Below are 25,183 nucleotides of genomic sequence, written 5' to 3'. Positions count from 1 at the left end.
TGGAAATTGTGCCTAGGCTTGACTTTTCTGCAAGGAACTGCCCCTTGGAGAATATCTTTGGTGTCTGGGCTCCAGAAGAAGTTCCTGCTGGCTCTCTTCCTAACTCTCTCCTCCTTTTTTTTTTTTTTTTTAGCCTGTGGAGCGGCTGGGTTGGAGTGGAAAGCCGAAGCACCCTCTTTTACTTTCAGCAGCTCCCTGTGACTAGTGAGGGAAATTAGCTGGAGTGTTGTGATGGCTGTTTCCTGCTTGAGAACATAAAAAATGGAATCATTCCTGACAAACAAGGAGTTCAGTTAAAGATGAGGTGGAGGTAGGCGGGAAGTTCTGTAATTGCTTTTTATTTAAATCTTTATGAATTAGCTCTGCCAGGGTGTTGGTTTTTATTTTAGATTTTTATTTTTTGCTCCAACAGGCTTCTGAGTAAGTTTTTCAGCCTCAAATACAGCAAAAACAATCTATATACAGCTATAGCCAATATGTTGGATTTAACATATAGCAAGAAGCCTTTCCCTTGTGAATCTCTGAGCTCTAATTTCCATGAGCAACGACAAAGGTTTAATTTTCTGCCATTATGCACAGGTTAGCCTAGACTGGGTATTAATAGAGACACGTACTCACACCCACAGCCACAGGTACAGCATCAATCAAAACCTGAAGGTAGAACTTCCACTCCATGGCAACTTCCAGGGCACAGCTCTCTCCTCTCGTTTCCTGTTTCCAAACTGCTCCAGCAGTGCGGGGAGGGAAGGCACCTGGGTTGGTTGTAAGCCATGTTTAAAGGGTTTGGGACCAAATCCTGCCATGGCTGGAGCAGAAATGGGGACCACAGGAGAGGGCAGACCTGGCTGCCACAGCCACCAGCAGCAGAGCTGTTGCCTTGGCACATATTGCCCTGCCTTGGTAACCCTCTGGTCCTGAAGGTTTTCCACCCATAGGCACTCAAAAATAATTCGGGAGCTTATTGATGCACATGTTCCCCCACCCATCTGAACAATAAAGAGGGCAGGACAACTCTGTGAAACCTCAGCAGCCAAGGAACAACAAACAAGCCCAAGAAGCTGCAAATGGAACAAAAAGGGCTTTGGCTTCGGGCAGAAGGGTTGTTCTTAATGCCAGGGGTGCTCTCAGGTGTGCATTCCGGGGAAATGTCACCATTTCCTGGGAGCCTGTCGACAGCCTGGAAAAAAACCCCAAAACTTCAAGGATCTGGTCAATGTGCCAAGGGTTTTTGTAAGGGTGGTCTTTCCAAATGAAAACACAGGTGGTAAAGAAGTCCAAAAAGGTAAAAGAGAAAAGGAGCAGTGTTTATATACGACCACATATAAGCAGAATTTGAGAGAGGGACAAAGTTGTTAGCAATTCCCATCAGGTCCCAGAATTTATGTAAATCCAGATGGCTGAATGACAGGAGTTCATTTATTTTTTTTTTTAATTTTTTTTTTCTATAAGGGAAATCTGGAAGTTTTAAAAACAATTTAGCAAGAGCCAATTAATCAAACCCACCAGAAGCGTGCTGGGATGGCTGCCTGCGAATAAGGAATGTCATGTTTCAGCTTGCCTTAGGCAAGGATGGGAAGAAACTCCTTGGAAGCTTTGCAGGAAATCTCCTTTCCACTACCCCAGGCTGCTCCAAGCCCTGTCCAGCCTGGCCTTGGACACTTGCAGGGATCCAGCGGCAGCCACAGCTTCTCTGGGAAACAGAAATAATGGGATGTTCCCGTGGGATTGTGTCCCACAGGATGAACTTCTTGCACCCAACACTGCAATATTTTCCTTCCCATCATCAGGAATGTTTGGGAGCAGGATTTGGGTTGTTTTGGGCACTGCGTGAATTAACAAAATAGGAGTGAAGCGAGATGTGTCAGTTCAACGGGGTAATTCCACGTACAACTCAAAAATCAATCAATCACTGAGAAAACGGGGATAGAGGGAAGCATTGCCGGAAAACTCCTTTTTATTTCTTTATTTCCTCTCGGTAATTCAGGCAAATATGTTGAATCATGCCTTGCCCTTTCTGTCGTTCACCCTTCGCCTCAGATGTTCAGTGTTACAGGCGATACCTGGCGGAAAAGACAGACCGGCCCGTGAGGGAGCGGGATCGCGGCTGCGGAAACCCCGGGCGTAAAAACACCCCAAAGTTCCACGTTTTACCGCAATACCGTCTACACGGCACGGACCGTAGTTGCTGTGGCCACTGGGGCTGGGGGGAGTCAGGAACCCGACCCAATTTCCGATTTTCAATCCCGATCCCGGCGGGGCCACGGGCTGGGGGCCAACATGGCGGCCCCTGTCCCGCCCCCCGGTCGCCATGGCGACGGGCCGCTCGCCACGGGGCGTGGCCGGGGGCGCGCGGGGCGGGGCCCGATTGGTCCCCCTTCCCCCGCGCGGCTATAAATAACCCGCGCCCGCTGATTGGCTGTGGGGAAAAAATGGTTGCACCACGTGACTCCCCATCTAAAAAAATTTCCAAGATGGCGGAACCCGTCACGGGCTGAGTCCGTCGGTGGCGCGCTCCGCGCCTGGGGAGCCATCGCCGCGCAGCGTCCCCGCCTCGCCCGCCGTCCAGGTCAGTACGCGGCGCTCCGTCGCCGCCGAGCCGCGCCGCCCCCGCCGCCGCGCTCGGGCTGCCCGCGGCGCGGGCCCTTTAAGGCCGCTCGCCTCCCCGCCCGGCGGGCTGGCGGCGCGGCGGGGCCGCTCCCGGGGGCCGCTGGTCGCCGCTGCGCCGCGGCCGTGGGAGGGGGAGGTGACGGGCAGCTGGCGCGGCCAATCACAGACGCCCGCGCGCTGGTGGCGGGCGGATTTGAGCCGCGCGGCGCCCCAGGTCGCGCGCTGATTGGGCGGCGCGCCTGGCGGGGCGGGGCCGCCGCGCGCCATCGGCCCGGCCCGGCTCGGGCGCGGCGGGTGGGGTGGGCGGGGCGCGGGGGGCGTGACGGGCAGCGCCGCCGCCCACTCAGCGCGCGGGACCCGGTTTTTTGTGAATGGGGCGGGCGGGGCTGCCGCCGCCTGCAGCTCCGCCCCCCCGCGCGCTCGCCCCGCCCCTCCCGGCCGGCCGCGGCTCCGCCTCGTCCCCCCGGCGGCGGCGGCGGCGCTCGGTCCGTGCGGGGCGAGGCGAGGCGATGCGGGCAGCGGTGAGTGACCGGCGGGCCAGGCGAGCGAGCGGCGGGCCGCGGGCAGCGCCGCACGGGGGCCCGGCCCCGCGGCTCGGCGGGGCGGGCGCGGCCCTGCGGCGGGGGCGACGCCCGCGGCGGGGCCCTGCGGCGCCCGGGCGGGCCGCGGCCCGGGGTCGGTTCTTCCATTCTGTCCCCCCGCGCCTCCTTCCCTCGTCCTCATGCTGCGAATAACGCGGGACTTGCGGAAAGTTTCCGTCCGGGGCTGCCGGGCTCGGGCCCCGCGGCGCTCGGCTCCTCCTGCAAGAAAAGCCCCAAAATGGCTTTTGCTGTGCCCGGGAGGAGCAAACCGGGGGTGCTGCTCTCGGGGAGCCCGGCCGTGGCAATCCCGGCTCCCAGGCCCAGCGCTGCAGCCTCGGGGGCAGAGCTCCGGTTTTGGGGGTTCCAGGGGGCACACACCACGTGTGGCTTGGTGAAACCGGGAGGCTCGGCTTGCTCGGGGCGAAATGAAGCAGAAAGAGGCGAGCTCCGGGGCTGGCGAGAGGGAGGGAGGTGTTGCCCGGCAGCCGCGTGTGGGTTTTGCTGCAGGGATTTATCAGGGGAAAGATGCTGCGCGCTGCCCCCAAAAAACGCTGCCCGCCGGGGTGTCGGTGACAGCTCGGCGGGGCTGATGGATTTACATAACAATAAATTGGACGCTGTCAGTGCTGGGCAGCGGCTGGAGGGGAAGGGAACCTGCCCTTGCCTCGAAGCACTTGCGTAATTGTGCTGTGCGCCCACTCCGCGGCAGGGGAAGGCGCTGGGTTTTTGGGGGTTTTGCCTGTCAATAAATTGTTTTGGCATAAATCGCTGACGCCCCGTACCGGGAGGATTTCGTGTTCCAGCCTTGCCTCATATTCCGGGCTGGATTACAGCTCCGCGAACGCTCGCAAGGAGTGGGGATGTGTGTCGGGAAGGTGTGGGTGGATGGAGGGTGTGAAAATGCCTTGTAAAAGCATGGCGTGGATGGGGCGTGCGGCGGGGCTGTGGCTCCCTGCCGTCCTGCCGCTTCTCTCCCACCAGGCAGCTCCTATTCCCGCAGCCGCATCCCCTTGTGCTCGCAGCGCTGCTCGGAGGCCGGGGAGATGGAGCAAGCGCTGTTCCGGACCACAGCGAGCGAATAATCCCCTGGCCGAAGCGTTTGGATTTGCTGGTATTGCGCCCTGTCAATAAATGGGACCCGCACTGCATTTATTCCCTGCCCTCAAAGTGCTCCGCTCGCTGCCAGATCTACCTGGAGTTAATTATCCGAATCGTGCTTTTTTTTTTCCTTCTTGTTTGTTGTTGTTGTCGTTGCAACGGCAACATTTTTAAAAGCTAAGGAGCTCTGAAGTTTATATAATAATCTGGTTCTTGGCCGGGTTTCCTGGTGGGGTGTTTTTTTCTCTGTGTGTGTGTGTGTGTAATGCGGTCGGTCGCGGCGCTGAGTTTTAATGGTTTCTGATGTTTCCAGCGCCGCTGTTGAGAGTTCTCAGCCTAAAAAGCTGCCGCCGTCGCTCGGCAGCCCTCGCTGGAAAGAGTTGAGGGCATTTGAATTAAAGAAAGCTCAGCTGCTTGTATACAAATATACAGCAATTACAAGGCAACAAAGTTATTGCAGAACCCTGCTGTCGCCATGGCAACACGCTCACTCAATTACATTTGGAAATGTAAAATGCCACCCAGTTAGAGTAAGTTTTAGTGACTGCAGATTTTCTGGGTAAAGTGAAATGTGGAAGACGCAGCTTTCCAGGATTCTCTGCTTTTTTTCCCCTCCGTCCTTTTAGCGTGTGCATCTGGCAGATTCCCGGTGTTGGTATTAAGCTGTGCACTTGGTGGTCTAAACTTAGGGGAAAAAATATCCTTAAATCTTCACAATTTTAACTTTGCCATCCTGGTTTTTTTTGTTTGTTTGTGTTGCTTCAGGACTTAGCTTTAGAAAGGAGACAGATTAGAGAAAGCATTTTGGAAATCAGCTCAGAACATCAGAAGAATTTTGCCATTTGCTCAGCGTGGAAGGAAGGCATGAAAAGCTTGTGCTCCCTTGGGAGGAGATGTCTGGTGGGCAGCCTGTGTCTGTGTGCTGCCACCTCCCAAAGTCTGCTAAATGGACTATCCTAAAGCAGAGGAGAGCTGCCAGGTGTGAGTTACCAGGTTCTTGAGAAGCCCAGGGAGTTTCCAGGGTGGGGGAGACACAGGTCCTGCTGTGGGATGCCTGCGGCCTCCATAGTGGAAATTAGTTTCACTTTCTTGCTTGCCTTTAATGGTGAATCACCAGGAAAATAAAGAAAGGCCAGGTTGGAGAGGGCTTGGAGCAACCTGGGATGAGGGGAGGTGTCCCTGCCCATAGCAGGGGAGTGGAACTGGATGGCCTTTAAGTACCTTTTCACCCAAACCATTCCAAGAGTAGATGAAAACAGTAAGGACAGTTTCTTGCTTAATCTTGCCTGTGCTTATGTTTCACAGGCAGTGTCCCAGTAATGCAGAAAAGGTAAAAAACAGCAGTGCAGTAACAGCAGGAAAAGGTAAGTACAAGAATGGGGGGTTTTTCTTAAACTAGTAGTGATGTGTTTAGAGACACCTGGGGCTTGATGAACTCCTGAGGAAGTTACCTGGTGGCAGGACCTGATAGGAGATATTTAGGTAGGTGCAGATGGCAGTGGCTTGTCTTGCAGAAACAAGTTTTGCCCAAATCTTTAAAGGCTTGAACTCCAGGCTGCCTCCTGAGCCCTTGGAGCATCTGGCCTGGGAAGGTTTGCACGTCCCATGGACCTGTGCTAGCTGAGGGATGATTTTTGGGGGAGGCTTTGCCCAGCTTGCCAGGTTGTTGTGCTTTCAGCACCAGCCTTGTGGTTTGCCCACTCCTGGAGAGCAGAGTGACTGCAGCCCCTGTGGGCAGTGCCTGTGCTTCTCCTGGCCATACAATCATGGAATGGTTTGGGTTGGAAGAGACCTTGGAGCCCATCCATGGCAGGGACACCTTCCACTGTCCCAGGCCCAAGCCCTGTCCAGCCTGGCCTTGGGCACTGCCAGGGGTCCAGGGGCAGCCACAGCTGCTCTGGGCACCCTGTGCCAGGGCCTCAGCACCCTCCCAGGGGAGATTCCTTCCTCCCATGGGCAGAGGAGCTGCCTGTTTATAGCCTGCTGAAAAGCTGGAGTTGACTCTTCAACCTTAAGCCCGTGGGGCTGCAGGGGTGAGGAGCAGGACTTGTTCAAAACAAAGGTTAAAGTTGCCTGTGGGTTTAGCTCAGTTTGCTCTCGTTATCTCTCTTTCAAATGCTTTGTGCTTTCTGGGGAATAGAAACTTTTTAAAGCCAGCTGATGGTGTATCTGTGATCCAGAAACTTGCTGCAGTATACCTGGAGCTTGTCCTCGAGGTTCATTTGCAGGTTTCAAATCAGGGGGAGCTGCAGACTGTCTGTACCTGGAGTGCCCAAACACCTTGCAAGCCAAGTGTTGAGGCTGACTTGCCCATAAATACATAAGATGGGATAAATCAAATATTTCAGGAGTTTTCCTTCATCTTCCAGAGTTCCCCTTGTGCTGGTATTCCATGCTGTGCCTCTGTAGGGCCCCTGTAACCAGCTGTCCCCATGTGCTGTGGGCTAAGTGATGCTCCCTCCAGGCTTTGAGAACCTGAGTGCTCCCTGCCCAGCTGTGCCAGCTTAACCTTGGGTTAAAACACTTCTTTGGTGTCCTCCTCCTTGGCATTGTGTATTTATATTTACATATTAAAAATAATATGAACCCCCAGCTCTTGGGACTGTATTTCACTCGTCTTGTACCTGTGGTTGAGTATGCACAAAGGAGTTTGTTTGCTCAGTGGGATCTGTTGCTAGCCTGTTTCAAATGGCAGAGCTTGTCCCAAACCACAAGGAAATATTAATTGAACATTTTATTGGGCCACTGGTAATGACATTTGTTAAATATTTGCCAAGTATTCTTCTTGCTGGCCTCTTCAGTGGTGTCACATTCTACTTCACTGCTCTGCCAGTTCACCTTTAGCTTGTTTCCAGTTTTCCCATCACTTTCCCATCCTCTTTTTCAATCCTGCTAACAAGTCTACATGGGTTTAGATTTTATCAGAGTCCTGCTGGAACCCCTTGAGCTTGTGCTTTTGTAAGGATGTGTTTCAGTGGGCAGAGAAGCCAGTGGGATTTGTCTTGTGACTGAGTTTACAATTGCATTTCAGTTTTGAGCTCCCTTCCATTTACCTTTGCTTCCAGCTTCCCCAGTCCAAGCAAGCCAAAGCTTCACTGCCATGCAAGGAAACAGAGCAGTGCAAGGTTCCCCTCACTTGCTGAGCTTGGGGGGGAAAAAAACCAACATAAAAATATGTGTGTTTGCCTCAAATAGCTGAAGCTGACAAACAGCTGTCTGCTGTAATGATTAAAAATGTGGCAATATTGGTAACCAGTAAAAAGGGGAAACAGTCTTCTAATCTTTTAAAATATTAAAGTAAAAGTTGTGTGTGGTGGGGGAGGAAATGGCTGTTGGCGTTTTGGGTCGATTTAAGTTGTGTCAAATATATAATATATATATTTTTTTAGATGTATTTGAGGCAACCTAAATTGCCCCAAAATACCTATATATATATGAATATGTATAACTATATATAAATAAACAAATAAATAAATATGTATTTTTGTATATGTATTTGAGGCAACCTAAATCGCCCCAAAATGCTTATATATATAGATATAAATATAAATAAACAAACAAATAAATATGTATATTTTTAATATGTTTTTGAGGCAACCTAAATCGCCCCAAAATGCCTATATATATGAATATAAATATATATAAATATATATAAATAAATATATGTATATTTTTAATATGTTTTTGAGGCAACCTAAATCACCCCAAGATGCCTATATATATGAATATATATAAATATAAAACCAAATAATTTTTAAATATGTATTTGAGGCAACCTAAATCGCGCCACAATGCCTATATATATGAATATATATAAATATAAATATATATATATAAATAAATATATATATATTTTTAATATGTATTTGAGGCAACCTAAATCACCCCACAATGCCTATATATATGAGAATATATATAAATATATATAAATTACCAAACAAATATATATGTGTGTGTGTATATATATATATGTATATATATGTATATATATATATATAGCCTATATTGGATCTTTGGATGAGGGAGCTCCTCAGAGCCCTCCTGTAATTAATGCCACTTGCATTTTGATTGTGTTATGCACAAGGCCCAAGTGGGCCAGGTTTACTTTCTCCTGCAGTGGACCGTGTTGATAAGGCAATATATAACAGATGATTCATGAAGTGCTGCTTGTCATTGCCAGGGCTGCTTGAATAGCGAGCAGATTTTGGGCAATGCTTCTTCACCGGAAAGATTTGGGCAGTTTAAACTGAGAGGAGGAGGAGGAGGAGAGAAAAATCTGCGCTGTATTTCTGGCTGTCTTAAAGGAGCTGCCTCAGAGCGTTTAGGAGAAGTTGGTGGGGGGAGAATGGGTGAAATAAAGGGGGGTAGAGAAGCAGGAAAGCACACGGAGGTTGCATAATGATGTTGAAAAAGGGAACAATTAGAAAAGGGCTGTAAAATCTCTTGGAAAGCTTCTGTGGTTTTCCCTTTGCAAGGAATTGCAGCTTGGCCTTCCCCTCTGAAAATTCAGGCGTTCATTACTGGGCACATCTTGATCAGCTCCATGTTTTTCAGCTCATTTTGTGCTGGATATTACCTCAGAGAAGTTTGATTAAAATGTGCCTCCCAGAGCAGAGGAGTGTGTGTTGGCTCGTGGGCCTGGACACACTCAGCCTTCTGCCCCCCTCGTCAGTGCCTGAACCTTTGTTCATCACACAAGCAGCATTTAAACACCAAAAAGCTGCAATTTGAAAACTGGATCTTTGGCTCATGAGGATCCTTTTTTAGTTTGGCCAAAATTAGGTTATCTTAATTTAGTTTGGTTTTCTAATAACAAGCCAGTTATTTCATCTATCTGTGTATCTATCTGTATCTGCTGGAAGAAGAATTGTGTTTCAGGGGGTTTATTTTATGCCATCACAGGATAAAATAACATTCAAGGGCTGAGCATCCCAGCCTGGGTTTTGGCAGCACAGCAATGTGTTGTTTTAAATGTCTTTTTAAGCGTGTCACTCCTTCATTCCGGGGAGCAGTGACATCCAGCTGAACTGAACTCCATGTATCTTTCATGAGCAGTGAAAAACCCTGATATTTCACACGTAGGAAATAATTCACTTTATTAATTTTTTCTGGAGAAGTGGTGCTTTAATGAGGTGTCTGTCAGCGAGACTTAATTACAGTTAAATTCTGGGAGCATTAGTACACTGTGTCTTGTTCCCTGTGAAATGAACTTCCATTTGTCACGTGAGCATTGGTTTGCTGATAGAATTTGTGTTAACTCCACTTGGAGGAATAGCAGTTACTCATAGCTGGGCCGTCACATCCTTCTCCTGCCTGGATTTTCCTGATGTGCTCCAGGAACAGCTTATGTTGCATTTGCTCAGGGGAAATCATGCTCAGGTTGGTTTTGGGGTCGTGTTGACAAAATTTCTTCTCCAAGAAAAGGATCCTCAAAATTTCACCTCCAAGAAAAGGGTCTTCAATGTGAGCCTGAAATAAGGAATTAACCTGGTGTGTGTGCTGTTTCCAGGAGATTTTCAGGAGTGTTTTTCAAGGCATTTGGAAGGTTATGTTTCCCCCCCCATGGGAGCTACAGTTACGTAGTTCTTGTTAGTGTTTGTGGTGGATTCTGGTAAAACCCTCAATGCAGGTGGTTCTCCTGGAGAGCCAAAAACATGGATGGCTTTTACTGCAGGTCCATGTGCGTGTGGAGGGGCGAGGTTTGCTTCTCTGCTCAAATAATGTGCGCAAGAGTGAGGAAAAATTGCATTTTTCACACCTTTATAGCAACATTAGGGTGCAGTTTTAGTGTGGTTTGTGCTGCTGGATCATCTTCAGGGGCAGGGAAGGTAACAGACCTGGCTGGGTTAATGGCTGGACTCGATAGTCCTAGAGGTTTTTTCCAACCTTAATAATTCCATGAATGTGGGCAGGGTCTCTGCTGGGTTGTCTTTGCTCCCTATGCAGAGCAGTTCTTCCTCACTACCTGATGCATGGGAAAAAAATAAATAAAATAAATTACTCTCAATGTGGATGCTGTTGTGCATTTCTCCTAACCATGACAGATTTCGTGTTTGAGTCAAATAGGCTTTGGTTGGGAGGAAATGTTCTTTACTTACTTATTTCCACAAGTGATACCTGCTGTCAGATCCTGGTGGAGGCTGAAGGATACATTTGAGTCAGGACTGCCTCTCACAAGATACTGACCTGGAAGCAGGATCAAAGGAGGTGGGAGAGGACTAGAAAGGAGTATTTATTCTGATTGTACATTTTCTTCATCCCCTTGCTCATCCCTCTTCAGCCTCGGATGGAAGCTTTGAGGATGGGCTTAATCATAACAGTGAATGAAATATTTAACATTAGGCAAAACACTTCCTGCTTGAAGCTTTGCAAAAACCACCAGCTTGTGACAGGGAAAAGCAATCTGAGGCTTTGGGTTATAAATTATCAAACCTGCAGAAAAACCTGGAGACTTCTGGGTCAGTGGGCAAAAAGGCTTGATGTGATTTCAGGGCACGGTGTGGCTCTGTCACTGGCTGCTTTGTGCCTTGGAGAAGATGGCCTTGTCATTGCAGTCTTGTTCTGTGAGCTGTTGAGAGTAGAAAAGACTTTTACTGTGCAATTTTCTGAGCCACCCCTGCAGATTTTGGGTGGATTTACACAGATTACACGGTTTTGTTCCTCTCAGTTGCTGTGTCTGGGTGTCTCTTACTGTTTTTGCCTCTGCCAGGTTGTGTTCTGTCAATAGAAAAAGGTGATGGTGATACCTGCTGAATCTGATTCTCTTATTCTATAATTGCACTGAAACAACAAGGCATAGTCAAAAGGAGGCAAGTATTAGTGTTTAGAACATGGAAACCACCTCTGGCCCCTGAAAGCTGATGATAAAGCTGGGCAGGGGCCTCACTTTGTACGCTGGGGCACTTCTCCTTGTCTGTGTTGGTTGTTAAGGGCTCGATCCAGCACCTGGTGAAGCCAGCAGGGATCTCCCCTTTGCCCTGAGCTTTGAGTGACCCCAGACTGCAAACATTCATGGCACCTGCAAGGGGCAAGCTCTGGGCTCTCTGTCTGGACATTTAGTGTGGACATCAGGAGGAATTTCCTCCCTGAAAGAGTTGTGGAAGGAGCTGCCCGGGGAGTGGCAGAGTCACCGTCGTCCCTTGTGCCTCTGGTGTGTGTGCAGCTGGCAAAGCCCCCAGGGAGTGACACCAGCCTCGAGTGGCCACCAAAGCCACCCAAGCGTCCTGCTGTCAGCTGACAGCATCAGAGCCACAGCTGAATTCTGTTTGGCGCTGAAAGTGTGCTGCTTCTGGGCTTTGCTCTAAAAATGCTGGGCTAAAAATAAACTGCTGTGCAGGGATGCTGAAAGCAGGGGAGCAAATGGAGAACTTGAGCACAGAACAACAGAAGGCTTGGCTGGCTGCAGGGATGGGATCCTGGGGCAGCAGCCAGGCCAAGGCAGGACAATTCTTCTGCCCAGGGGAATGAATGATTCCCTCCCTGGGAAGGGGAGGAGGAAGTGAGGGAGCTGAGAGTGGCAGGTAGACATTGAACTCTTGTGGCTGCCCCACTTCAAAGGGAGCGGGCCATAAAAGCCCCAACAGCGGTTGGGTGAGGAAAATTGCACCTCAGATATGGAGTCCTGCCCTGCAACAGCCCAGCCAGGCTGGCCTCGTGCAGGTCCTCTCAGAAACGGGAGTTTGGGCTGCTCAGACAGTGCAGCAAAAAACCCCACTTGTGTTTAATGGGGTGTTCAGCTCGTTTAAAATGGCAGCAAACCTGAGCTGGGCAGGAATGAGAGCATCTCCTTGCAGCAGGCTCGTCACCCTCCTGGGACAGGGATTCCCATGCCTGCATCTTCCCAAGTGCCACAATGAATGACATTCCCCACATTCTTTCCTTAGCTGGAAGGAGCTGATCAGGCCCCGAGGTTGGGAGTCATGCTGGAAGATAGCTCAGGCTTTAGCTCTTGGCCTCTCTTCCTGAGGGTATTCCTGGAGTGGGATGCTCCACTCCAAGGAGCTGGATATGGATATTTAGTCCTCCTTGCTGCCTTTTTGCTCCAGTAGGAAAAATCTTCAGTGCCTGTATTCGCTGGTGGAATGTCTAAGAGGAGCAACTTAGACTGTATTTAAATAAATAAAAAAAAAAAGCAGCATATTTTTGGCAATAATTTAGACTTTTGCTGTAAACTGTCTACATTCCCTGGGGGATGAGGTCTCCTTTTGAGAAAATCTGTTCTGGATTCAGCATGTTTGACAATTTCTTTGTGTGACTACCTTCAGGTTTTTGTTTTGGTGGGGTAAATGAGCACAGTAATGTGTGTGTGCTTCTAAGTGCTCAGCTTGGGGGGTTTATTTCTAATTTTTTTTCTTTAAAATATCAAAACCCTCTCTTCAGGATACCAGGACTGACAAGGTTTGCGTTCCAGTATTGCAACACAAGGTGTTCTCTGTTTCAGACTGTAAATATTTATCTCTTGTCAAAGCAGTGCAGTTACTATTGGGAACTGATCTGGCATGTGAAAAGGTTTTCCTTAAGGAATTTGTTTCCTTTTATTTACAGTGTTATCGTATATTTAAATTCCAGGGCCTCAGCATATAGCTCTGAGGCTCCTTCCCAGCACTGGCAGCTAAAATGGGAGTTATGGGGATGGGAATAAGGGAGTTCTGAGCACAGGCTGGAGCCAGAGCGTGGCTGTGTGTCCTGGTATTCTCCTGCAGGGCAGTGCTGGGGCTGGCTGTGATGGATGCAAGGGGCACAGACTGAGCTCAGCTGTTCCCTCCTCTCCTGGATCAGCCCTTCTCAGCCCTGTCCACATCTCTGCCTCTCCTTCTACCAGCAATCCTGCTTTGTCATAACCTTCCTGCTGCTCTGGGAGCCCCCTCCAGCCTCCTCCTGTTGGATTGCTCTCTGCTGTGCTTGCCACAGGTCTGGGGATGGTCCTGACACCTCCCTGCAGGTCCTGCTCCTGGAGCCTGCTCTCATCTCCCTGCAGCGCCTGGCGTGGCTGGCGAAATCGTTCCTGTTGTGTTGTGCCACACGTGGGAGGCTTATTCAGCCTGCAGAGGTCTGGGGTTTATTTTTTTCATCTCCCCGGCTTCTGTACATGCTTATTTTTTGATGCTGGTGGTTGCTTGACGTTCTGGGTAGTCTTGCCTGCGTGCTGGGGTCTGGGAAGAGCAGCCAAGGGCTGTCGAGGAGGGCTGCAGGCTGTGCTGTTTTCCCTCTCTCAGGGAACAGCCTCATGCAGTGGAATGGGTGATTGAGGCTGGGTTCAGCCCCTGCCGTGGCAGGGCAGAGCTGCTTTTGCTTTTGTTTAGCAACGTGCAAAATGCATGCCTCAGACCAGAGCCAGCACTGGCCTTTGAGCTCATCTCGCTGATTCAGAGCTGGTAGGCAGATAAAATGGAGTGAAAATAAGAAATGCTTTCTTCGCCTGTGGTGTTTGAATATACAGCTATTTATTTCACATGTATAGATATCCATGAGAACAAATCATGGCTGTATTTAATATTTTCATGCATCTGTATTTCTGCTTGGTGTGTCTGTCCAAGCCCCAAGGACAACAGATGGATGTCCAGGGAATGCCTTTATCATCTCCTGAGTTTATCATCGCTATCAGGTCACATCAGCTTCAGTCCTTGCTCTGTAATCTGTCTCCAGGGATGCACACTCCATACACCCTTTCTTTTTCTCCTCTCTGACATCTCGTGTGAAATTTGCAGTTTGTGGCTTCGGGGCAGCAAGCCCTGTCCTGATTTGGGGAAGGGTTTGTGACTGGGACTGGATGGATGCAGCTTTTCCAGGCTGGTTTGTGGAGGCTTTAACAGCACTTCCAAATCAGACTGCTAAAAGGTAAATGGCCGAAGTTATTCATAAACACTGTGATAGTCAGAGTGGAGACTGAATAGAAAGCTTTGTTCAGGATTTCCTGGAGTGAGAAGTGAAGCTGTCTTGGTCAAAGGGAGCTGCTCTGTGTGGATTCAGTGCCGGCCTTATCTCTCTTGTTTAATGCGATATATTTGAGCAGAATCAAAGTTGGTTCTGAGTGTTACTGGCAGAAATGGCAGCCTATTTGCATATTTACTGGCTTCTGGGAGCCTAGATATGTCAGCAGCCTCTGCTCCTTTTCACTCGATCTTATCTCCCCATTCCATTTCAGGAAAGAATTCCTGCAATCTCCTTGCCCCCGCCCCAGCCCTCAAGTGTGCTTTGCATGCCGAGTGCTCTGAGCTCATGGGACTCTGTTTGCTCTGCTGTGGCCCTGCCGTTTGCCTGGATGTAAAGCTGGTGCTGAAATGTGGATGTTCAGCTGCCTGACATCCCGAGGAGGTGTTGGTCTGGCTGAAGCTGTGCATGGCTTCCCTCGGGAAGGGGCTGGAGGTGCCTGCAGGCATTGCCTGTCAGGCCATTTTCCCCCTCTGCTGTAATGTAGCTTATTAATCATTACGTTCATAGAAACACAGAATCGTTTAGGTGGAAAAGTTCTGTGAGATCATCAAATCCAACAATTCCCCCAGCACCGCCCATGTCCCAGGTGCCACATTCACATGGCTTTTAAACCCTAGGGATGGGGACCCCACCACTGCCCGAGGACTGACGGCTCTCTCCACGCAGAAATGTTTCTAAATAACCAACATTAACAACCTGAGGCTGTTTCCTCCTGTCCTGTCACTTGTTACCAGGGGAAAAGACCAACCCCAGCTCAGTAGAACCTCCTGTCAGGTACAAGATGGATCCACACTAAGGCTTACACACAGAGTCTTTGGATTTGTGTTGTTTTCCCCTTGTATTCTTTCCCCTTCATTTATTTCAGAGTATCCCAAGCAGCAGGTGATGAGGTGGATGAGGTGAGAGGAGATTTCTGCAGAGCTTTGGTGACTAATGGCAGCTTATCTTGAAAGCCCAGCAATTCCTCCTGCTGCAGAAGCTGGAGCTGTTAGCCAGGAGTTACAGGAAGAGGTTTAGGAGCATGCAAAGGTGCAAAATCCCAAGCTCCAGGAAAGACCCCGAAAGTTGGGCTTTGATGTTTTTAAAGGCTGAAGAGGGACAAAAGCAGGTGTAAATTACTTTGCTTCATTCCCACCCCAAATAGGAGGCAGTTGCAGGGAGGAGTGTTCTGTCTGTGCTGTTTGGTGTGAAAAGCCATAAAGGGCTTGGAGGTGTTGGTGGATGAGAAGCTCAGCAGGACCCAGCAGAGTGCTCTGCAGCCCAGAAATCCCAAACCCTGGGCTGCATCCAAAGAGCTGTGACCAGCAGGGAAGGGGGGATTCTGCCCTTTCAGGTGAGACCCCACCTCCAGAGCTCCCAGGGAGGAGCTGGAGCTGCTGGAGAGAGCCCAGAGGAGGCTCCAGAGATGCTCTGAGGGCTGGAGCCAGGCTGGGAGAGCTGGGGGTGCTCACCTGGAGAGGAGAAGGCTCCAGGGAGAGCTCAGAGTCCCTAAAGGGGCTCCAGGAGAGCTGCAGAGGGACTGGGGACAAGGCATGGAGGGACAGGACACAGGGAATGGCTCCCACTGCCAGAGGGCAGGGATGGATGGGATATTGGGAATTAGGAATTGTTCCCTGGGAGGGTGGGCAGGCCCTGGCATTGCCCAGAGCAGCTGTGGCTGCCCCTGGATCCCTGGCAGTGCCCAAGGCCAGGTTGGATGGGGCTTGGAGCAGCCTGGGATAATGGAAGGTGTCCCTACCATGGCAGGGGGTGAGATGGGATGGGCTTTAAGGTCCTTTCCAACCCAAACCCTAATTTAGGGCTCTAAGGCTTCCTTAGAGTTGAAATCCCTTCCTGACTGGTGACTGGCAGCATTGTGAAACTCACCTTAAAAAGTCCCCCTGGCAGGTACTGTGTCAGTCCTTGAAATATGTCCAACCTTTTTATGGCTTTACAGTCCAGTTTTCTTACTGGCAAGAGCAATTCCAGTTTGCCTTGCTGTGTTCACATTGTTCAAACAGGCAAAATGGGCCATATAAAAAAAATGTAAATTCTAAAGTAAATGGAGCTCTTCCTTCACACTGAGTTAAAGAACCTGGAAAGTGATTTCCCAAAAGTTTGCTGGCCTTTGTCAAGGTAACCTGCAGGTACTTCTTTAAAGGGTTTCGCTCCTCTTTGTTTTTGATGGTGTTATAAACCAGATAAATATATAATAAACAACCTGAAACCTCCAGGAGCTTGAGAGGTGACAGTTGCTCCTTCCTTGCCTTTCTTGCTTGTCAGCTTTTAAGACTGCAATATTTGCCTGAAGATTGTAGTTTTCATTAAAGGGTGATGCTGGTCATGAGAAATGTAACCCTGTTCAGAGGGGTACAGCAGAGGAACTGACAGGTTTGTGGTGACTTACTTGGTTTCCTGTCCTGGCTGTGGATGTGGCTGGAAAATGTTAATTGTGCTTTTAAACTGGAAATGGTGGAACCCCCGTGAATATAAAGCTAAATATTTATTTTAGCTTCCTGTGGGGATTCCTGCCCCTTCAGTTATCAGCAGTCTGGGGCTTGGGAGTCTCAGCAGCTTTGGCAGAGGGGCCAGGACTGAGCAGAGTGCCCAGGACTGCCCTGTGAGCATCCCTGAGGGATGATCCCAGCAGCAGAGGGATGCTGTCAGTGATTACAGGTTTTCCCAACAAATAAAAGTAAGTTATATTGCACTTTGCCTTTAAAGTTGTGACTTCTTGCTTTGTTTGGTGCATTATCCTTCATGCTTGTATGTAAAATTTGGATTTAGGTAAAGATCCTTTGAGTAAGGTACACAAGACATTTTTATTGGCTATAGGAAAACAGGCCCTTTAAAAGGAGAAATGGCAGAGTGGGGCTTGGATGAGATGCCCTTTCCAAGCCAAACCATTCTGGGATTCCATGATTCCATTGGGACTGGGGTCTGGCTGCTTGGGAAGGGGCAGTGTTTTGGTATCATTATTGTCATTCAGTGCCAATGATACCAAATAACACCAATAATAATGATACCCAGTAATACCAATAATTCAGTGCCAGACAGGAAGCATAAAACATGCAGAAATGTAAACTTTGGAGCCTGTGATGAGGTCCCAGAGCTTTTGTGGGTGAGGATGTGCTGTGCCCCATGAGCTGTGCACCAGCCAGGGTGGAGGGTGCCCACCTGAGCTCTGCCCACATTCCTGCACTGTGGGATGGGAAGCACAGGCTGGGATACAGGGGAACAGCAGTGACACGGGATGTCCTCAAACAAAATAGTGATTCTGGAGGTGGACAGTGTTGGAGGAGTAACTGAGGCATGGAAAAATGTAATAAACACTGAGTTGAAGTGGCTCCTCCAGAGAGAGAGTGACTGACTGGATGAAGCTCCGTGAGCAGGGGTGGAGAGGGGCTGTCTTGGTTTGGACAGACAGGAGTCTGCTAAGGAGGGCAGGAGCCTCCCCTGAAATGGAGAATGTGATCCCTCCCCACCCCTCCCAATTTATATGAATCTTAAATTAAGGGGCTCTCAGGCAAAAATATGGGAGCAGGAAATAACAGTTCTTTAATAGGGAAGGGAAATAAAAGGATAAAATAAACAATGCAGTACGCTAGAACAACACTGACAGAGTCAGAACCCAGCCTGACACCCTGTGGGTCAGGGTGTTGGTGGCAGTGCCATTGGAAATGTGGCTGCAGCCCTCCTGCAGTGTCAGGGGTGGTTCTGTTGGAGCAGGGGGATCTGTAGAGAAGGATGTATTGTTCCTCTGAAGATCCAGTGGGAGGAGAGGCAGCTGCTGTTCCTCTGGGGAATGCCGTGGAGAAAGCCGTGCTGGTGTCTCACAAACCTCTGGATTATATCTGGGTAGCAATGCTTGGCTCCTCCCTCTGGGCTCACATCTCCCAATGGGATGTTCTAGTTCTTATCAGCCATGCAGTGACATTCAATAGTCTGTTATCAGCAGTGTCCCCTCCTGAGGGAGGTGTGAATGTGGTCACTCAAAGAGAGAGATAAAGCAAACTGCCCACCTGACAAAGGTAATCTGCCACACAGATGGGAGTGGAAAACATCTTGCACTGCAATCTTCAAGAGAGACCCACCCCTGGCTCCTGCTGAGGCCACGAGGTGATCCCAGGCAGCCTCTGGAGCAGGGGACAGTCCAGGGGAGCTCTGCATGGCACCACGAGGCTCCTGGCTGGTTTGGTGTGCTGGCAGAGGCTGTGCTGCAGAGGAGATCTGTGCCTGTGTCACTGTTTTACAGCAGAGGGCTGAATGTCCACTGCACGGTGATGCAACGTGTTTGTGGAGACCTTGGGGTCATGTTTCTTTCTTTCCCAGAGCATGGCAAAGGTCAGCACTGCCAAAGCCACGGGGGCAGTAGGTGGGAATGGCAGCCAGGTTAACACAGGGCACCGGAGAGCAGCGCGAAGCTTCTGGATCCAAGTGGCCCTTCCAGAAAAGGACTTGAGGAAATGGAAATGTCTCACCAGACAAAAGAACTGCACAAGTTGTGTGGCAGGCTTGCTTGAGTGTTCAGACCAAGTTATTTTCTCTTGGTAATCAGATAGCATTCAATTAAAAAAAAAAAAAAAGAGAGAGAGAGAGAACTAGGCTGACCTTAAACAATGTTTGTTCTTTCAAAAAAGTCAATATTCTTTTTCCAAGTTAATGAAAGTAATTAACAGTGATTGATGACACATGTACTCAGCTATTTTATGCTGGGAGACCAGATGGGTTATGCACAACTAGTGACCAGTAATTCTGATTCTTTGTCAGAAGGAACAAGAAGTTCAGATGTGGCTGGAACAGCTCAAGTATGTGAAGAGAAAAGGTAAATGTTTTTCTCTCTGCCTTTGCCTACCTGAGGAGGTGAAAAACAACCCCAGTAAAGAGTTGCTTTCAGCCAGTGAGGTGAGCTCCCTATCTGCTGCTGCTGGCCACACAGCCTCTTCCTGCCACTGAAAATGTTGTTGGGGGGATTCTGGTTAAAAATAATGTGGAATTATGGAATTACAGAAGGGTTTGGGTCAGAAGGGACCTGAAAGACCATCTAGTTCCACCCCCCTGCCATGGGCAGGGCTGCCCTTCACTGGTTCAGGTTCCAACCTGGCCTGGAATATTCCATTTTTAATCACTTCTCAGTCAGGCATGTGAAAGGAGTTTTGATTTTTCTGCTCCTGAGTAGTGTGTGCAGTGAGGGTGATCTGCAAGGCAGGGATGAAGAAACAGCATAAACTCACAGTCTGCATTCACCTTCTGTCGAGCACTACTTCCAGTTATCTGATTTGGACTCCTTCAAACGTGGAAACAGTAGGATGAGGGAAAGACATGGAATTGGGAGAGAAGAGGGCCTCAGCAAAAGCCAAGGCAGGAGGTTTTTATAGGTGGCTGTGCCCAATTGGTGCTGCCTCCTGCGAGGCTCCGGTAGCAGCTGGAACAGGCTCCCGAGGCAGACTTTTATCCTTTCTCCCTCCCACGCGGATCCATCTGTGAGACTGCTTGTTCTTGCTGCTCTTGCTGAGAAACTGGATTGAGCTCAGAAGCATCCTGCTCCTTCAGACCCTCTGCCAGAGTCTCGCTAGTCAAGGAGGGCTCTGTATTCCTGCACATTCGCACAGCCCCAGGTTTCAAACGGGCGGTTCTGAATCTGCAGCTCGTCCTGCTCCACTCCAAAAAAAATAATTTCCAAGCTGTTGGTCACTTTAAACTGGGGTGAGCGCGAGGTGGTATTTCCAGATTTGCTCAGGATTTTTTGTTCTGAGTTTTGGATGATGCTTGGGAGGGTTTAGGTTCACTCCTCATGCACTTGGTTGTTCCCAAAGTGATTCTGCTTCTCTGTGTGTTTGGGATACCTACAGTGGTTTCAATATCAATTCTTGTCGAGGTCTAAAAACTGCTGAGAGATCTTCCCAGGGGTATTGCTGTGAAATCTGTGGAAGCAGAAATCATGTGGATGCTTCTGTGTGTTTCCAGCAAGGAAGGAGAAAGGGCACAAAACTTTGGTGGTTTTGGGTGTCCGCCAGGAGATTTGTCTTTCTAGGCTGTGGAGGCACCTTTGGTTTTCAGAGCAGCTGTAAGTGCTGGTCAGGGTGGTGATTTGCAAAAGTGTCTGTGCAAGGTGCCACGAGGGATTTCCTCAGTTTGGTGAGGAAAATACTGCCAGGGCCATGCTCAGTAATGTCAATTTTCTGTTACTTTAACATAGAAATGGGCATTGGGTGTTTTCACTTTCACTGAGATACCATGTTTTCAGTTTGGGCTGGTGTCTCAGTGCTTGGACTTCCACCAGAGATCAGTCTGGGCACCTGACTTTGAGACACAACTGAAAAGAGCCTGGGAAAAGCAGCTTTACTCAGGGAATCTGTGTGATTCCCTGGAAATCAGCTGTGGAGCCTTCTGTGACTATAAGAAGCAAAAGGCTGGGAAACTGCTGAAAACATTTTCCTTGATTATTTCTGCAGACAATTTCTGTTACATGTAATTAGATTTAATTATTTCCACCTAGGTTTTCCACCCTTCCATAGCTGTGGATTAGTTCCATGTTAATAAAGCAGCTCATAATTAGTTAATAAGTTAATAGTGCGTTGCCGTTTGTGGCCGTTCATTTTGTTTCTGACGGTGACTTCAGTGCAGGTGTAGCACTGCTTATATTGCAGGGACTTGTTTGGGGAAGAGTGGCAGGATTGCTGGTGGAAGAGTGGCAGGATAGCTCCCAGGGGCTGTCCAGGAAGGCGCTGCAGCTCCTGGGTGAACTGGGAAGTTGGTTAGTCCTGAAATTTGGTGCACACACACTAAAATTGAACATGTAGGACAAACATGCCCAGAGATGGGATCCCTGCTGGTGTCACCACACAGAACCTGTCAGGAGGCCGCAGTGTTTGGTGTGAGCAGCAGATTTTCCCCGTGTGTGTGAGCTGGAGGGTGGAAGTTCCAGGGAGAGGCAGAAGCACAGTGTTCAGCTCTGGGCTGTCATGTGAGAGCCTCTTGTGATGGCTGGCTGGGAAAAGCCAGCATTTGCTAAACAAATACACTGGGGCTGATTCCTTGAAGTGTTCCTGAGCTGCTCTGGGTGTTTGAATCACCGTGCTGAGCTTTTGATCTCACATGCAGGCACCTCTGTGCTGCTGCTGCTGCTGCAGGGAAACCATGTGTTTGGCCAGGATGGGATGTCCTGGCAGAGAGGGCTGGACTGGTCAGTCTGGATCCTCCTTGCCAGGGCATGTTTGTACCTGGTGTTCCCTTGGAGAGGAGCTCCTGGTAACAGCTCCTCTCGTTTGGGTTTCCTGTTTAAAAATTGTCATTTCCACAGCTCTAACTTCAGTGAAGGCTTCACTGCTCTCGCACTACTTGTGCTCCCTGTCCCCCTTCCATGAAGATTCCTGAGTTTTGTGTCAACACTTCCACTTGCCAGTATTTCCCTTCACTTACTGGGTGCAGGTGTGGAAACTGGAAAGAATCTGATATGTGATATCAGTGCAATATAGGAAGTTTTACAGAGCAAAAATTACGCTTTGGGAGATGGGGCTGTCACTCCATGTGGGACAATGCAGGGCTGAGTTGGTTTGGTGACTCTAGGTTGGTGTTAAAATGAGATTTGATCACCAGATTTTAAGGGACATTTTAGGATTTTAAGGTTTTTTAAGGTCTTTAAAAGTTCTTCATTGCCACGTTCTCCAGCAGCCTCTAAGAGGATGTACTTTGGGAGGCCTTTTACAACAGGACATGCACATGGTGACACTTCTTGTCTCGTGGGTGTCCTGGCCTCCTGCATTTGCTGTTTGTCATCTTCCATAACAAATTTGTCCGTTTGCTTTTAGAATTCAGGAAAACTTTTGGTTTTTCCAGCACCTTGAGTCAGTTTCTCAGTGCAGCTAAGGAGAAGTGTGCTCCTTAGCTGCAGAGAGCACACTTCAAATTGTGCTTTTTCAAAATTGTGGACCCTTTCCTTCCTCCTGGGTCAACTCAGCTTCTCACCCAGCAAAAGCAGGGGAAAAAGTTCTACCTCTGACAGAAATAGATGGAAAGCTGAATGATCAGTGATTTGTCTGTGTTAATCATGATTCTACTTCACTGTGATATTTTTAAGTCACCTCTGTCTGGGCTTCAGGTTTATTATGATCTGCTTCACCTGCACGAGAAATTTGTACCACACCTCTGGTGGTTTTCTTGCCCTTTTGAAACTCTTACACTGCTACTTGGAAAAGGAAGGGGAGTGTCCAGATCTGCACAAAATCCGCGTGGTTTTGGAAGAACCAGGCTAACATAGCAGCAAATTGGCTTATTTATTTTTATTTTTCATTATTCCATGGTAATCCAGTTGCTCTTCTGTCCACAGCTGGGTATTAAGCTGACAGTAGATTTTACAGTGTCACGTGCTATTCTCACAGTGTGTGTTTAGAGAGAAAACTGCTTAGAGACTCCAAACTCTTTGAGGACGGTGTCTGATGGTGTTTGAAGTTTGCAAGTACATTTCCTGGAAGAGGTGGGAAAGCAGCACTTGTGGGCAGTGCTTGTGCAAGCTGCTCTCCTGGGGCAGATGCAGTGAAGCTGTGTTCTGCTGGAGAAGCAGGGGTTGAGGGGATGTTGTCCTGGGTGTCCTGGGGACTGCTGCCACTCCTTTTGTCACCTTGCAAAGTGGCGGCTGGGAGATGGAGGTCCCTGGAGGGGAGGTGAGCTCAGGAGGCTGTTCCACACTGGCTCTGCTCTAAATGAAGCAGCCTGGCCTGGTGGAAGGTGCCCCTGCCCATGCCAGGGGTTGGGAGTGAGCTGGGCTTGGAGGTCCCTTCCAGCCCAAGCCGTTCCATCTCCCCGTATAAAGACACAGCAAATCTCCCTGTGGTCACAGTGAATTGTTTCCAGGCACTTCTGAGCCTCTTCCTTCCCTGCTCTTTCCGTGTGTGGATCCTGCATTGGCAGTATTGTATAAACAAGCCCCGAGAAGCAAAGGCAGCTTTCCCCTGCTCTGGTTAAAGTGCAGGATCTGTTGTCGAAGGAGAGCTTGAATCGATCGAGCTCTGAGAGAGGCTGTACCTCTCTTCAGCTCAGTGTGTTTGTGTAAACCAAGGGCTGTTTGCCTCTAAACCCAGCCAGGAAAGTAATTTTGGGGGAAGAAATAATAATCTCATTGGAATTGATCTGTGCCAGGCAGGAGGGTTGGTGGTGATGCCTTTTGGAAGAGGGTGGTGGTGGTGGTGCTTCCATGGGTGCACCACCCGTGGTGGTGCTTCCATGGGTGCAGCACCCATGGTGGTGGGTGTGGAGCTTTTGGAGAGCAAACCCCAGGGTGCTGGGTGCTGCTGGAGCAGAGGCGGGATGTGGAATGCCTTTGTTCCACCGAGGGATGCTGGCAGCAGTGCTGCTGTGTCAGTGAGAGCGGGGCACCAGAGCTCCTGGTCCCCAGTAACCCGGCTGACTCAGCCTGCAAGCCCAGCCCCAGGCCAAGATTCTTATCAGGGCTGGAGAGCAGTGAAAGCTCTGAAAAATGGAGCTCTGTCAATAAAGCCCTGTGGTGGCTGTCATTAGTGGTTGCTGCACATCTGGACTTGTGATGGCACAGAGGCACATCTGGAAGGAGCTGGATGGAGGAAGGTGAATGTTCATGCTGCCACAGCATCACAGAACCATAAGGGCTTGGAAGGGACCTTAGAGATCACCTTGTTCCACCCCCTGCACCTTCCACTATCCCAGGCTGCTCCAAGCCTCATCCAGCCAGGTCTTGAGCAGTGCCAGGGATGCATCCACAAGCTCCCTGGACAACCTGTGCCAGTGTCTCACCACCCTCACAGTAAAACATTCTTCCAAATACCTAAACTCCCATTCTTTCCAGTGTGAACCCATTATTCTGTGTCCCCTCACTGCAGTTCCTGGTGCAGAGTCCCTCTTCAGCTTCCTCAGAGCCCCTTCAGACGATGGAATGTTGCTTTGAGGTAACCAACCACGCAACCTTCTCTTCTCCAGGCTGGACAGCCCCAGCTTTCTCTGTGGGGGAGCTGCTCCAGGCCTCCTGTCAACAAATCAGTCTTGGGGCAGAACTGTAAAAAAAAAAAAAAGGAAAAAAGCTTTCTGTTGGGGTAAGAGAAGATCTGGAATGACTTTAAACCCAGGAAAGGTGCCTTGCCAGGCTTGGTGGTTTGCTGAGGCTCCCAAGCAGGGAGAAACGAGGTGCTTTGCCCCTCAGTCTGTCTTGCAGGAACAGAGGCTCGTTTGGAGCTGTGACAAGGAGGTGACAGCACTCTCAGACCGTGGCCACCCTCTGCTCCAGGGATGTTATGATGGTACAGCTGCTGATGCTCCAGCCCCGGTGGTTTTAGGGAGCCTGTGCTCTCAGGTGTGCCCTGCTAGAAGCAGGCTGAAACAAACAGGCATTAAATGGCTCCTTGTGCTCCTGTTGCTGAGATTTTTGAAAATCCAGCAGTGACCAGGCTCTGAAAATTCTCCTGCAAGGCAGGAAGCTTGATGGTGCCAGTGCTGGTTAAATGCTGTTTGCCAAACCAGTTCTGCTGGGCACTTCCTGCGGTGCCACCCCTGCCCTGTCCGTGGCCGCTCTCCCGAGCCCTTCCTTTGCTCAGTGTCCAGGGCTGTGCCAGCCCTGGCACGGTCCCTGTGGCCCTGCCAGCCCTGGCACTGTCCCTGCGGCCCTGCTTGCTGTCTGCCAGGCCAGTTCCCGTGGCCAGCAGGTGATCCTGGGGCTCATGGCACGCTCTGCCTGGCTGTGCCCATCTCCGCTGCTGCCGGAGCCTGAGGTGCACCCCGAAAATCCAGCTCAGAACCTTTTGGTGCACCCCAAAATGCAGCAGGGAGCTTTGCTGTGCCCCAGGGGTGCCTCCTGTGTGCGGGGTGGCAGTGGCAGATGGCCCTGAGCCAGTCCCTGCCCGTGCCTCTGGAACGATGCTCGGCGTGGACTCGCTGTTCCTCGGGACAGAGGTGATCGCCCTTGTCCTGGCAGGCACTGGAGCACAAGTTAAACAAACTCGGGTTTGTTTTTCTTTTTA

General features: G+C 49.8%; 1 protein-coding gene across 6 annotated transcripts in view; it reads left to right on the top strand.

The window, feature by feature from the left end:
* Positions 1 to 2,479: 2,479 nt before the first annotated feature.
* The window catches only part of HDAC4 (histone deacetylase 4), a 182,438-nt gene continuing 159,734 nt past the window's right edge, over positions 2,480 to 25,183 (top strand). For 5 of the 6 annotated variants that reach the window (XM_054277583.1, XM_054277580.1, XM_054277581.1 and 2 more), the window contains exon 1: positions 2,480 to 2,566. The gene's annotated coding sequence lies outside the window, so the exon portion shown is untranslated. Of the gene's footprint in view, positions 2,567 to 3,050; positions 3,129 to 25,183 lie in introns of those variants that run through there. The other variant, XM_054277579.1, reaches the window with a different exon arrangement.

This window comes from Melozone crissalis, unplaced genomic scaffold, assembly GCF_028551555.1.
Source record: "Melozone crissalis strain CALT ecotype California unplaced genomic scaffold, PUWL_Pcris_2 ptg000023l_1, whole genome shotgun sequence".
NCBI lineage: Eukaryota > Metazoa > Chordata > Aves > Passeriformes > Passerellidae > Melozone > Melozone crissalis.
This window is presented reverse-complemented; position numbering and strand designations above follow the sequence as displayed.